Here is a 14,100-nt window from a genome sequence, read left to right as displayed (position 1 = left end):
TTGGAAATAGTAATTTACAGAGCCAAGACTCAGACTCGGGCCTTCTCACAACAAGGTCTCTTTCCACTACACCACAGCTCCCTCTGGTGCCCAAGTGAACAGTGGGAACTATTGAAACTATTTAAAGGATGTATACCAGTAAATTGAGCTGGAAAGTATCATGGAAAAACTATCCCATTCAGAGTAGCAATCAAGAATAAAATGCCTACAAGTAATTATGACAGAAATATGTGTGGGACTTAGATGACTAAAGCTAGGCAACTTTACTGAGAATATAAAATAAGATCTAATCAAATAAAGAGACACAAAATACTTTAACTGTGTCAGTTCTTTTCAGCGGGATACTCTGGGGAAAGCATAATAAATTTATTCTAAAATTCCTCTGGATGAGCAGACAACAGAAAGACAAACAGAAAAGATATTTTGAAAAATCAGAACAATGAAGAGGCACTCACACCATTAAATATCAAAATGTAGTTTTAGAGCTTTAGTATTTAAAACAAATTGAGAGCCTGTGCAAAAGCCAACAGGCATATCAATGGAACTAATTAGATGGCCATAAAACAGATTGTAGCAGATACAGTAAAGAACACCTCAAATAACTGAAGGAAAAATTATTTCCTATTTGGAAAAATGAAATTGAAAACTCATTTTACAAAGTACACCAAGATGTATTTCAGAGGAATCAAAGAGTTAACCATTTTTTAAATGTTATAAAACAGATCAATATTTGGTTTGTAAAAGTATTTTACCAGTATGAAACCAATGAAAACATGATGGAAAAACAGATTTTACTACATTAATATGCAAAACGCTTTTTCAAACATTACAAACTATAAAAATTAGAGATGCAAATGACACACACATACAAAAAAAGTGCTCGACCCCACTAGCATTCAAAAATACTATTTAAATTAACATCATAACATTTTTTATCTACTGAATTGACAAGATTGTTTTAGGTAGTAATAATCAAGGTTCTTGTGAGACAGATACCATACTACTACTATGAAAGAATAAATTGGTAACCTTTCTGAAAAGAAATATGCCTCTATGTTTCTAGAGCCTGGGGAGGGTACGTGCTACAGTGAGTGCTATGAATTGTATAAGACTGATGATTCACAGACCTGTACCCCTGAAGCAAATAATACATTATATGTTACTTTTATGTGTGTGTGTGTGTGTGTGTGTGTGTGTGTGTGTGTGTGTGTATAAATAATGAGAACTTGTCAGAAATTCTATTTCTGGAAACGTAGCCCAAGATATGTTTCTAAATACTTTATATAAAAACATGTCTTGGGGCGCCTGGGTGGCTCAGTGGGTTAAGCCGCTGCCTTCGGCTCAGGTCATGATCCCAGGTCCTGGGTTCGAGCCCCACATCGGGCTTTCTGCTCAGCAGGGAGCCTGCTTCCTCCTCTCTCTCTGCCTGCCTCTCTGCTTACTTGTGATTTCTCTCTGTCAAATAAATAAATAAAATCTTTAAAAAAATAAATAAATAAAAATAAAAACATGTCTTATATAAACTAAAATAAATAGAGATCAGCTAAACAAAAATAAAGGAATGTTTTTCATTGAGTAGAACCATATAAGAAAGTAGCACACAGACACAAAAATCATGTTTTTAAGGATATTTAATAATATGAAAAATGCTCATTCATAAAAAGAGAAAAATACTGTGGTTCCAAATTTGTAAAAAGTGTAACAGCAAGAGCAGTGAGGAAAAGGGATGAATGGGAGAATAGTTTAAGATTCAGAGCAGTAAAACAGGATCTGATCACTAAAAGGATGTGTACAAAAAGGGATATATGGGAGATTATTCCCTGGACACTGGCTCAGGTGTTGGCGTGGGTGTGAGAGACCAGGGCCGGACTAAGTAATACAAATGATAAGATCACAACTTAACCTGATGTTCTCAAATATAAACATAAGCACTCCACTTCGTACCTGGTTCTTCCCATCTCATTGGGATTCAGCCCCCACTCCCACAGCAGGGCTATCTTAAGTATTGGGGAAGTCTCACACTGCCTTTCCTCTGGTATCACAGGACTTGCACAGTCTACTAGTGCTGACATTATGTTCAAACACATCAAACTGCAGTTATATGCTGAAAGCTCCAGAGGGGTGGTTCTAAAAAGTTTGAGAGCCAAGGCTGTACAAAAGATAATCTTGACAAAACCATTCAACAAACCACTAACCCTCTACAGTACACATAGATTGAACCAGATGGCAAGATGGTCACAATGATGTGAGGGGCAGCACTCACATTTCAATGGCGTTTGCCACTAAAAGTCTTGAGAGTATGAGGAATAGTTTGAGAGATAACTTTTTTCATAATCTCCATAAATTATTTAAGTAAAGTAGGTATTTATGTTAAGAGGAGCTTAAAGTAAGATTTACCAGGATTGGTACTCAGATTGAATAATCAAAGTGCATGTCATTTAAACTGGCTCTAGGGTATGACAGTTTGTGTGCAACATTCATGTTCAAAAAATTCTTCTAATTTTCTCTAAATTATAAATTCCAACTTAACCCAACTGCATACATTTTACACTATGACTCATGGATAATATTAATCCTCTCTTCCCCAAAAACAATTTGTAGGCTGGATAATGGTTTCTTTCAGCATACTATAGGATATTTGGTTCCATTACCATTAAAAAATACTCCATGAAAAATTAGGACTTAAATATCCCTACAGTGCTCACTTGTTAAAGTTTCACTAAAAAAGTAATAATAGCTTGAATCCTAAAGCAACAAAACTTAGTGAAATGAATTCAAGATTCAAAGGCAATCAGTCCTATCTTTCAGTCTCTATGTTCAAGGCAAGACATTTAACTTCTCTGAGACTCAGTTCCAGATCTATAATTTGGAGGAAAAAATAACTTGTCAGAGTCGCTGTAAGGACTAGAGATGTTGCAAAGCATCATCAAGTTAACAGTGTACCATTCTATGTATTTCTGTATATTATCTCATAAAAGCCCCCAAACACTCTTATTCTTTTCCTTGTTGTAAAAATCAGGAAGCGAAGGCTCAGAACTGTAAAGCAACCTGGCCAATTCACAAGCCAGGCAGATTTGGGATTCAATCATGGGCAGTCTGACTCCAGAAACCAGGTGTTTAATCATTACACCAACCTACTTCACAAGGGCATCCTTTTAAGTGTGACTTGTTAAAAACAGTAATAATAACAGTTGTGGTTCTTGTTGTTTGTTGCTTTTTTTTGTTGCTTGCATCAACTGCACTGCATGTCGAAGAGCTCCTTACCTGCTCATAGCTTTACTAGGCAGTGCTGTTTTATATTTATCTTCAAATCAGATAGAACTAGAATATCATAAATATGTGTGAATTGGTTAAAAAGAACTGCTTAAATGGTTAAAATTCTTACAAATATAAATCCAGAAGCCATTGCCCCTTCCAGTTCAAGGTAAAAAAGAATGGCGGATGTAATTTGTGCCAGTACGCCATCAACATAAACCATCAGGGCGCTGTTTATTACCAAGCAACCGCCACTCTGTACATATATCTTGATACAAGCAATACTTTTGACACCAATCACTTCCCAAGATAAAATACAGTTTGTAGGGTAGTAATTTCAGCATCACATAAAATGGCACCCTTCCACAAAAGAAACATTCATTTTCGTACAAAAAAAAAAATATGCTCACAGTGTTGAGTAATATAGCCGCCAAACACAAAATAAATGCAGTTCTGTACTTCCCTCCAAATTGCTATCATTTTCCAACCTAAATATCAATTTCTTGCCCACAACACAAAGTGATCATTAAGAATAGTCAGTTCTCAAAACTTGAGATGTTCATGTTTTTCCTCTATGCACTTTTTTCCCTTGAAATTCATTGGAATTTTTTGGTCAAAATAAACCATGATTCTAAACCATAGATACAATGTTAGTTATTAGCAACAAATAAATTATTTCAGTATATAGTATCTCTCTGTCACTTACTCTCCTAACAAACCCTGCATGGATAATAGTCGTAATAATACCTCTATTTGTTGCCTGATCTAAAGAGGCTTTTCACGACAGTTCATTTAACACCCCTCTGCCTAACATCAAAGTGGATGCATTTTCATCTTATAACACTCATAATGTGCATATTTCAGACTTCTGAGAACTCCACAAACCACAAAAGCATATATGATTGCCATCCAACCACTACCAAGAGGAAATACATGGTTTGAGTTAGAACATGGTTTTCAAAAATAGAAAATAAATTTTGCATATTTTAAAATCTTAATTTGGTTCCATTAAGGTTAAAAATTCCATGAGAAATTAGGACTTTTAATCTTATAGTGAGTGTTCCCTCTTTTAAGTTTCCCTGAAAAGGAAACAATAGTAACTCTAGTCCTGAGGCAACAAAATTAATGAAATGAATCCCATCATGGAAGCCAACCAGACCTAACTAAACAGCCAGTCAAATTTGTTGGTGGGGCACCTGGGGGGATCAGCTGGTTGAGCAGCTGCCTTTGGATGAGGTCATGATCCCAGGGTCCTGAGATGAAGCCCATGTTGGGCTCCCTGCTCAGCTCAGAGTCTGCTTCTTCCTCTCCCTCTGATGCTCCCCCTGCTTGTCCCCCCTCTCTTTCTCCCTCTGTCAAATAAAGAAATAAATAATCTAAAAAAAAATGGTCATCATCACTAGTCATCAGGGAGATTCAAATCAAAACCACATTGAGATACCACCTTACACCAGTTAGAATGGCCAAAATTAACAAGACAGTAAACAAGTGTTGGAGAGGATGTGAAGAAAGGAGAACCCTCTTACGCTGTTGGTGGGAATTCAAGTTAGTGCAGCCGCTTTGGAAAACAGTGTGGAGATTCCTTAAGAAATTAAAAACAGAGCTTCCCTATGACCCTGCCATTGCACTACTGGGTATTTACCCCAAAAATACAGATGTAGTGAAAAGAAGGGCCATCTGTACCCCAATGTTCATAGCAGCAATGGCCACGGTCACCAAACTGTGGAAAGAACCAAGATGCCCTTCAACGGACGAATGGATAAGGAAGATGTGGTCCATATACACGATGGAGTATGATGCCTCCGTCAGAAAGGATGAATACCCAACTTTTGTAGCAACATGGACAGGACTGGAGGAGATTATGCTGAGTGAAGTAAGTCAAGCAGAGAGAGTCAATTATCATATGGTTTCACTTACTTGTGGAGCATAAGGAATAATATGGAGGACATGGGAAGACAGAGAGGAGAAGGGGGTTGAGGGAAATTGGAGGGGGAGAGGAACCATGAGAGACTATGGACTCTGAAAAACAAGCTGAGGGTTTTGGAGGGGAGAGGGGTAGGGGGTCAAGAGGGCCTAGTGGTGGGTATTAAGGAGCGCATGTATTGCATGGAGCACTGGGTGTGGTGCATAAATAATGAATCTTGGAACACTGAAAAAATAAAATTAAATAAAAGTATCACATGATTTATCTGAAAAAAAATGTTGGCAATTTTTGAATATTATTCTATACAACAGGCCATATTAGTGGAGCTGGGACCAAATTAAAGTAACCATTTAATTTTAGCAGTCTGTTCCTCTGATACACCTTAACAATGAAGTGATTAGTCTATTGCCACACCTCTCTCCTTATAAGAACACATCATAGGTAAAGCCAGATCAGATCCACTCTGGCCACACACCATTTTGTTATGATTTACAGTAGCAATTACAATTATATATTTGAAGTTAATAAATATTAAGAGAAGCAAGGGACCAGCAAGAACAGATATTTTTAATATTTATTAAAATTAGAAGTTGTTCTCAGCCTCAATCCTTTAGACCTCACCTGGAAACCCCCACTGATTCACAGTTTTCTCCGCAAAAAAGTTACCAATATTATAATATTCTTTCATGCTTCAACCAGACTATGAGAGAATTGGAAAGAATGGATTGGAAGAGAAGGAAGCTATACACTTTGAGATGTTCTCGAGGAAAACAAGCAGAATGTCTGACTTTATGACTTGTTTATGGTGCATACATAGTAGAAACAGTAATCCCTAATTTAGGATGGATGGCTCAATTTAGGATTATTTGACTTTACAATAGTGTAAAAGTGATACATACTCAATAGAAATCAAACATCCAATCAGTCTTTTCCAGGGATTATGATATGCTGTACAATATTCTCATTATGCTGGTTAGCGGCAGGACCTCCCATTCAGCCATGTAGTCACACAGGTAAACAACGAATATGCTTATAGCCCTTTTGTGCCCATATAACGATTCTGTTTTTCACTTTCAGTGCAGTATTCAGTAAGTTACATGAGCTAGGCAACACTTCAGTATAAAATAGGTTTTGTGTTATTTGAGTTTGCCCAACTGTAAACTAAGGTAAGTGTTCTGAGCACATTTAAGGTAGGGAAGACTGAGCTCTGATGCTAAGTAATTTAGGTGTATTAAATGCATTTTTGTGTATCACCTTTTCAGTTTGTGATAGGTTTACTTGGTCATAACCCCACTGTAAGCTGAGGAAGATCTGTACTAATGTTCTAAAGAAAGGGCTTTGCTTATACATATAAGAGACAAGATATGGAAGCAACCCAAGTGTCCGTCAGTAGACGGACGTATAAAGATGCAACACACACACACACACACACACACACACACCCCACAAGAATATTGTGAAGCTATAAAAAAGGATGAGTATTTTTGCCACTTGCAACAACATGGATGGACCAAGAAGGTATCATACTCAGTGAAGTAAATCAGACTGACAAAAACAAATACTGTATGATTTCAGTCATGGGTGTAATCTAAAAAAACAAGTGAATAAACAAAAAGCAGAATCTGACCCTAAATATAAAGAGCCGGTGGTCGCCAGTGAGATCAGGAGTGGGAGGAGTGGGAGGATGGGCAAAATGGGTGAAAGGGAGTGGGAGGGACAGCCTTCCAGTTCTGGAATGAATGTCTCATGAATAAAGGGTACAGCATAGGGAACCTAGTCAGTGGTATTGTAATAGTGTTACCTGGTGGCAGATGGTAGCTACGCTTGGGGTGAACACAGCACAACATACAGAGAAGTGAAATCACTATGTTGTACACCCGAAAATAATGTAACATTGTGTGTCAACTGTAGTCAAAGTGTTTTTTTGTTTGTTTGTTTTAAGAAAGCGCTTTGGAGCATACTAACGTGTTATATAATCAAGAATTTGGCCTCTGTCCATGTTCCTTGGAAGGAGATTCTAAATCCTTAGAATTTCCTAAGAAAAAGGAATGTCTTTGATACTCAAGAGATTTTTGTCTCATACCTGAGTTATGCTAAATGACTCATGGTAGAGCCCTAGATAGCATGCAGGCTAACCATTCTCTTAGAGGATCAGGGCTTTGATCTGTGATACCAGCCTGCCTGCCCAACCTCTCAAGATTGAAGACTGAATTCAGTTATGTAGACAATGATTCAATCAGTCATGCCTATGTAATGAAACCCCAATAAAAACTCTGGGTACTGAAATCTGAGGGACCTTTCTGGTTGGTGAATGCACTAATGTGCAGGAGTTGGAAACCCCCTACTCCCATGGGGGAGAGCAGGGAAGTTCTGTATTCGAGACCCTCCCAGAGGCAGCCCTAGGTGTCTCTACATTAGACTGGGCCTGCTTTGTATCCTTGGTAATAAAATTATAATCATAAATATATGAGTTCTGTGAGTTGTTCTAGTGGATTATTGAATTTAAAGGGGGTTCCAGGAACCCATGGACTGGAGTCAGTTGGTCCGATGTGTAGCTGGCCTCAAGCCCCCACATTTTCAGCTGGCACCTCAAGTGAGGACAATCTTATTGGGGACCACATCCTTAAACTTGCAGTGTTGGATGTTAGCTTTGGATAATTAACATCAGAAGTTATCGCAAAAAACCACTACTGAAAAAGAGAATGTCCCTAACAGGTATCTAAATGCCTATTTTTGTTTTCTTCCTTAAACTGGTTAAGGAAAACCCAAGGACAATGTACCAACTATCACAGTTGTATAACTGGAGTACAACAGAACGCAGAATAAAACCCAACTGTCCAAGGCTTTTCTTCTACCCCTCCAGGCAGAATGCTTTGCCATACATCATGAAATCATTTCTGTTTGAATCAGCCTGTACTCAGTTTTAATACAAAAAAACATACATTGGCATGTGGTACATAAACAATGAATTCTGGTACACTGAAAAGAAATTTAAAAAATTAAAAATTAAAAAAAATACATTGGCAATGTTCTATTACAATACTGAAAGACATCAAATTTGATACTTGCCTCTAATGAGAAAGAATGTAAATTCTGAATAAATTTGGGAGCGAATAATATAGTTTCCATCTTCACATTTCATAAAATACTGATGGGGATGTCTGCTTGTTAGATAAAAGATACCTGTATTTTTATCTAATTATACCTGAAATTCTTTGGCCATATCCACTAGACCTCCTCAGATTTGTGGACATTTTCTGCTTCTTGATTTCATTTTCTAACACTAGCAATATGAAATAGACTACGACTTTACATACATTATATTTGTAACCTTACGTTCTAAATATAAGTTGAATTTATAACCTTACAGTCCCTTAGAATTTACATAATGGCTTTACAAAGAGGGTCACAGTTCAAACAGGAATAAAGGCAAAATCCATTCCTTCATAATGAAATTTCTCCAGTTATGTTTTGTTCACCTGTTTTAAGTTTTTCTTTAAAGAAAAACTAAAGTATATTAAAAACCAAGATTATAGTTTAATGAGTATAGGTGTTACATTGATTGTAATAAAAATCTACCTACTTTAAACCAAAGTACAGTCAATACTGAACTCTTCTTCTCATTATAAATTATTCAAGTTTATTTTTGCCATGTGATTCCTGAGGCAAAAATTTTCTAAATTTTGCATTCTTCATTATTCATAAAGTGCTTTATTTTCCTTATAAAAGAAAATCCACATATGAGTGTTCCTTATTTGGTAAGAGAACAGAATTACGAAAATGAAAGACATCTCAGAAATGAGCAAAAGGGAATTAAAGATTTACTCGGTCACACCATTAATGAGGCTAGTAAGTGCTAAAATTCAGGATTTTTGTTACAGCATTTGAGGTTATTTCCACTACATCACAATTCCATCATTGGTATTATTGTCAGTGATTTCAAGGCATGTTTGGAAAGAAGCAATTACAGAATATAAATGAAGAGTAGGCAATGAGATCTTTTTGACTATCTTCAAATAAGTATAACTTAATGGTAAGACCTAATAAGTATTTGTATGACAACATAGAAAAAAAATGTGCAAAGGTATCTACCGAGTTACTGATGATGAAAATTGTACTGAGGAATGGGGGACAACTTTGATGTTTTACTTTGTATATTTTGATGATTTGAATTTTTATAACGCCTGTGCCTTACCTTCATTCATAATTATGTCAACTTTGAAACTCAAACACTAGACTTAATGATAAGATTTTTGCTGATTTTAAACTTTTAAAATTGTTTTTGATAATCTTCATAACCAGTTTGGTTTATTTTCGCACAAGGAAAAAAAAAGACAATAAATAAAAATACTCTACTCCACGACTATCATGTGCTAATATCTGAAACAATGTGATTATGGATCAAAAAATATCAGACAACTTTTTTTTTCATTTTATTTAGTTTAATTAATTAACATATAATGTATTATTGGTTTTAGAGGTAGAGGTCAGTGATTCATCACTCTCATATAATACCCAGTGCTCATTACAACAGGTGCTCTCCTTAATGTCCAGCCCTCAGTTACCCCATCCCCCCATCCCTCTCCAGAGCTTCCAGCAATGCTGTTTGTTTCCAATTCAGATGACATTTAAAATCTGATGATATTTTAAAGGTTTCAGGGATGACACCTCAAGAGTCAAGGGCTTTGGCATATTTCATTTTTATAACTAAGAAGCACACAGGATGTATTACTAAAATTTATAGAATCACAAAGGATATATAGATGACCACTGACTCAGTCACCACACCATGAAAAACTGGGACTGAATCTCACCGAAGGCAAAGGATGGAACTTTTAAATAAGATATTTCTCAGCATAGCTAGTAGCACTATAATCTGTATTACTGAGGATATGTTTAGAGAGAACAAATAAAGACTTATTCTAAATAAAACAGTTCAGATCAACTTACGTGTAAATCTGTAACAGGAATATAAGAGGAATTAAATAAAAAATAAATGGATTACCAAAGTTTAAAACAGTCTGTGCTATCTCTTACTGAGAATATAAATACATTAAAAATTTTTAAGATTATAGTATACATGTAAAATGCACACATTTTTAAAAGATATTATTTATTTATTTGAGAGAGAGAGAGCACGAGAGCGGGGAGGGTCAGAGGGAAAAGGAGACTCCCCATGGAGCAGGAAGCCTGATGCGGGGCTCAACCTTGGGACTCTGGGATCATGACCTGAGCTGAAGGCAGACACTTAACAGACTGAGCCACCCAGGTGCCCCTAAAAGGCACACATTTGACAAATTAACATGTTTAGCAGAAAAACATGCAAGGTGATATTACTGAGGTAGTCATAATTCTATGATTTTAAAACTCATAGGACAGTACTGAAGTGTGGTAAGGGAACAACAGGCTAAGATTTATGATGAACAACCCTTCAAAGCTGTCCACATATCTCTGAGACTGTGTACAAATGTTCTTAAAAGTCTAAACTGGGGCCTTTCATGCATGTGAGATGTGAACCCAGAGTGCACCTACCCCACCACTGTAATAAAAGTTGGAACCTACATTTACCTTTTGAAGGTTATAATGAGACTCTGCAGCAAACTTCCGTTGATATCCCTGACAGACAGAGACTACCAGATTAGATTCACCATGGGTCAGAAATACGTTGGTATCTATGATCATAAGTAGCCATTGTTAATATGTTCTTCCAGCAGCAAAAATTCTTGAGGATCTCACTCAAGTGTTACAAATTCTGGGTCTACTTCATAAGCCTTCCTTCTCTGTTCTAGAAATGGAAAGTTGTAATATTCAAATATCCAGAACAGACATTCGAATACCATAGTATCAAGATCAAATAATTTCATATCCACTAGCAAGCAAAGATGAATCAGATTCTATAGATGATTGTCTAGTAGTATAGGTGAATGACAATAACCTAATAAGAAGAAAAATACAGAAGGAGAGAAGGCAAGAAGGAAAGAGAGAGGAAGCAGTGAGCAGTACATTTGGGTAGGACAGGGAGTCAAACTGGATAATTTATGCCTACATCCATGGCTCTTCCATGGTAGAAGACCTGAAAAGCCCATATTGGACATGAGCAGTGTGATTTGGTAGAAATCGTGATTGATTTAATGTCAGAGGATTTGGCTCTAACTAGGAATGTGACCTAAGATGAGTCACTTAACCTTGGCCCTGGTTTCATTTTTAAAATAAAGGCATTAGATTAGATTATCTTTATATTTCCTTCAAGATCTAATGTAGTGTGATTCCATTTCTCTTCTTGCTGTGAGCAATTGTAATCAAATCAATGACAAAAAAGAACCTCTGCAGATTATCACATTAATGAGGATAAAATGAAATCCAAGATTTAAAAGCTCTTTAAAAAGTATCACATGTTTTACACGAGTTAGGTATTATTATCTCCATTATTAATACAAAGTATCTGATGTAGAAATTCTAAAATACAGAGGACTTCAGATAAAATTTCCGAATATCTAACAGCAAGCCCATCCATGTATTTCTATTTAAGCAAGTATCCAATTTGATATGTACTTAAACTTTACTATATCTTTTCCAAATCTCCTCCTAGGGTTATTTTGAAGTTCCATAATGGAGTGGTAAGTTGTTTATGATTACCTTCTCAACTTGACTGGCAGTTTCTTTAGGAATGTGCCACTCAATTATGTAGAGCTGATGTCATATGAGAATAGATGACGAATATTCCTTACAAACCCTAAGAGGTATACACACTCCGTGTTCCCTGTAAACCATAATGGGCCATGTAAACTGCCTCGCAGACTAAAGAACAGAAAGTGAAGGAATAAGCACTCAATGAACTTTGGTTAAATTTAAATTTAAATCTAAAAATGTGTGCAGAGCAAAGGTGGCATGTGTATAACAGTGTGTCTACCAGCGAATCCTTCTCAGGCCTATTGCAAGAGTTTGTTGAACAAGCCTAGAATCAAAACACAAAAGGATGACTGTAACCCCATCACTAGAGTCAGAATCCAATAAATATTAACATGCCAAAGATGTCTACAGAAGACGATGATCTGGTATCCCAAATCCTAATAAGAAAGGTAAAGAGAGCACTACAAGAAACAAATATTAATGAAAGTAGCAAAAAGTAAGAGAAAAGATACCTTTTTCCTTTTCAGCCATCAGTGGCTGAACAGCCACGGCCATTCTCTAGTTTATCAGCTGCTTTGTCTATGTCTCTGCAAAATGTCTAAAAATAAAACAAATGTAATGCAATTTATTTATGAAAACTACAACATTCCATAATCTCACATTTTGCCATTTTATCAGTATCACAATGATATAAATTTGAATCCTTTGACTCACTCTCAATGTAAAACTGAAACAGGAAAAAAAAACCACAACAGAATTGGAACACCTGGGTCACTCAGTCAGTTAAGCATCTGCCTTCAGCTCAGATCACGATCCCGGAGTCCTGGGAGTCCCACATCCAGCTCCTTCCTCAGCAGGGAGCCTGTTTCTCCCTCTGCCTGCCACCCCCCTCCCCTGCTTGTGGTTTCTCTCTCTCTCTCTCTCTTCCTCTCTGACAAAAAAATAAAATCTTTTTAAAAATGCAACTGAATAAAGAGTTCCAAAAAGTAAAATAATGCTTTTCTTACGCAGTCTCCAATCCACTCTTTACAGATATCCTGATTACACAATTTGATGAAATTTATATGAGCTTTTTTGTTATCAATCTCCTACCAAAACTTTTTTTTCAATATATATATTTTCATTTTATTTTATTTTATCTACAGGGCACCTAGGTGGCCCAGTGGATTAAAGCCTCTGCCTTCGGCTCAGGACATGATCCCAGGTCCTGGGATCCAGTCCCACATTGGGCTCTCTGCTCAGCAGGGAGCCTGCTTCCTCCTCTCTCTCTCTCTCTCTACCTGCCTCTCTGCCTACTTGTGATCTCTGCCTGGCAAATAAATAAATAAAATCTTTAAAAAATTTAAAAAATTTAAAAAAAAAGATTTTATTTACTTATTTGACAAAGATCACAAGTAGGCAGAGAGGCAGGCAGAGAGAGAGAGGGGAGAAAGCAGTCTCCCTGCTGAGCAGAGAGCCCAATGCGGTGCTCGATTCCAGGACCCTGAGATTATGATCTGAGCTGAAGGCAGAGGCTTAACCCACTGGTGCCCCCCCACCAAAACTTTTAATCACTACAAACTTGAATTCCCTTCTACAATATTCTTGCAATTCTTCTGAGTCCTTTAGTTGGTAAGTCATTTGTTTTTTGTGTTTTTCCTTCCTATCACTTTAAATTCACAATCTTGCTATTACTGGCCAAACTACAACATCCTTTAAAAAGAAAAGCAAAAGAAAATGTAGGTGACTCTAAGAGATTACTATAAACCATTCATTAGTAAAATTCAATACATTGAACTCTTTTGCTAGTAATTCTAATACTTTCCTATTTGTTGATTGGGCATACTTGGGTTTTCAAAGCTATTTACTAACAAAATGTCTATTACAGTTAGACACAGTAAGTTAGCCTATAATTAGAAGGTATGGGATCTCACCAGGCTTAATTGGGAACGTCTGACTTTTATCTGTTTCCTAGAAGAGAGGAAGCAACCTGCATTAGGGGAGAAGTTCAAAATGTCAACTGGTAGAATGCACACGATACCTGTGTAATGGCAATCAATTCATCATCAACCTCTTTGTCGTGATGACTTTGTCAACTGTTTGTTCATTAGTTTCTCATACACAAACACTGCAGACAGATATCAAATCATAATAAATGCCAGCCATTACAGAATAGGAGGAACAATGTAAATAAGACTTAAAATAAAAGAGAAATATAAAAAATATTTTTAACTTAAATCTTTTCCTTTTGATAAAGTCTCTTAACTTCTATGCCTCCAAATCTCATTTCAGAAACTTATAACAGAATCGCT

The sequence above is a fragment of the Lutra lutra genome, chromosome 2, assembly GCF_902655055.1.
Source record: "Lutra lutra chromosome 2, mLutLut1.2, whole genome shotgun sequence".
NCBI lineage: Eukaryota > Metazoa > Chordata > Mammalia > Carnivora > Mustelidae > Lutra > Lutra lutra.
The sequence above is the reverse complement of the archived record's forward strand: the minus strand, read 5'-3'. Positions refer to the sequence as shown.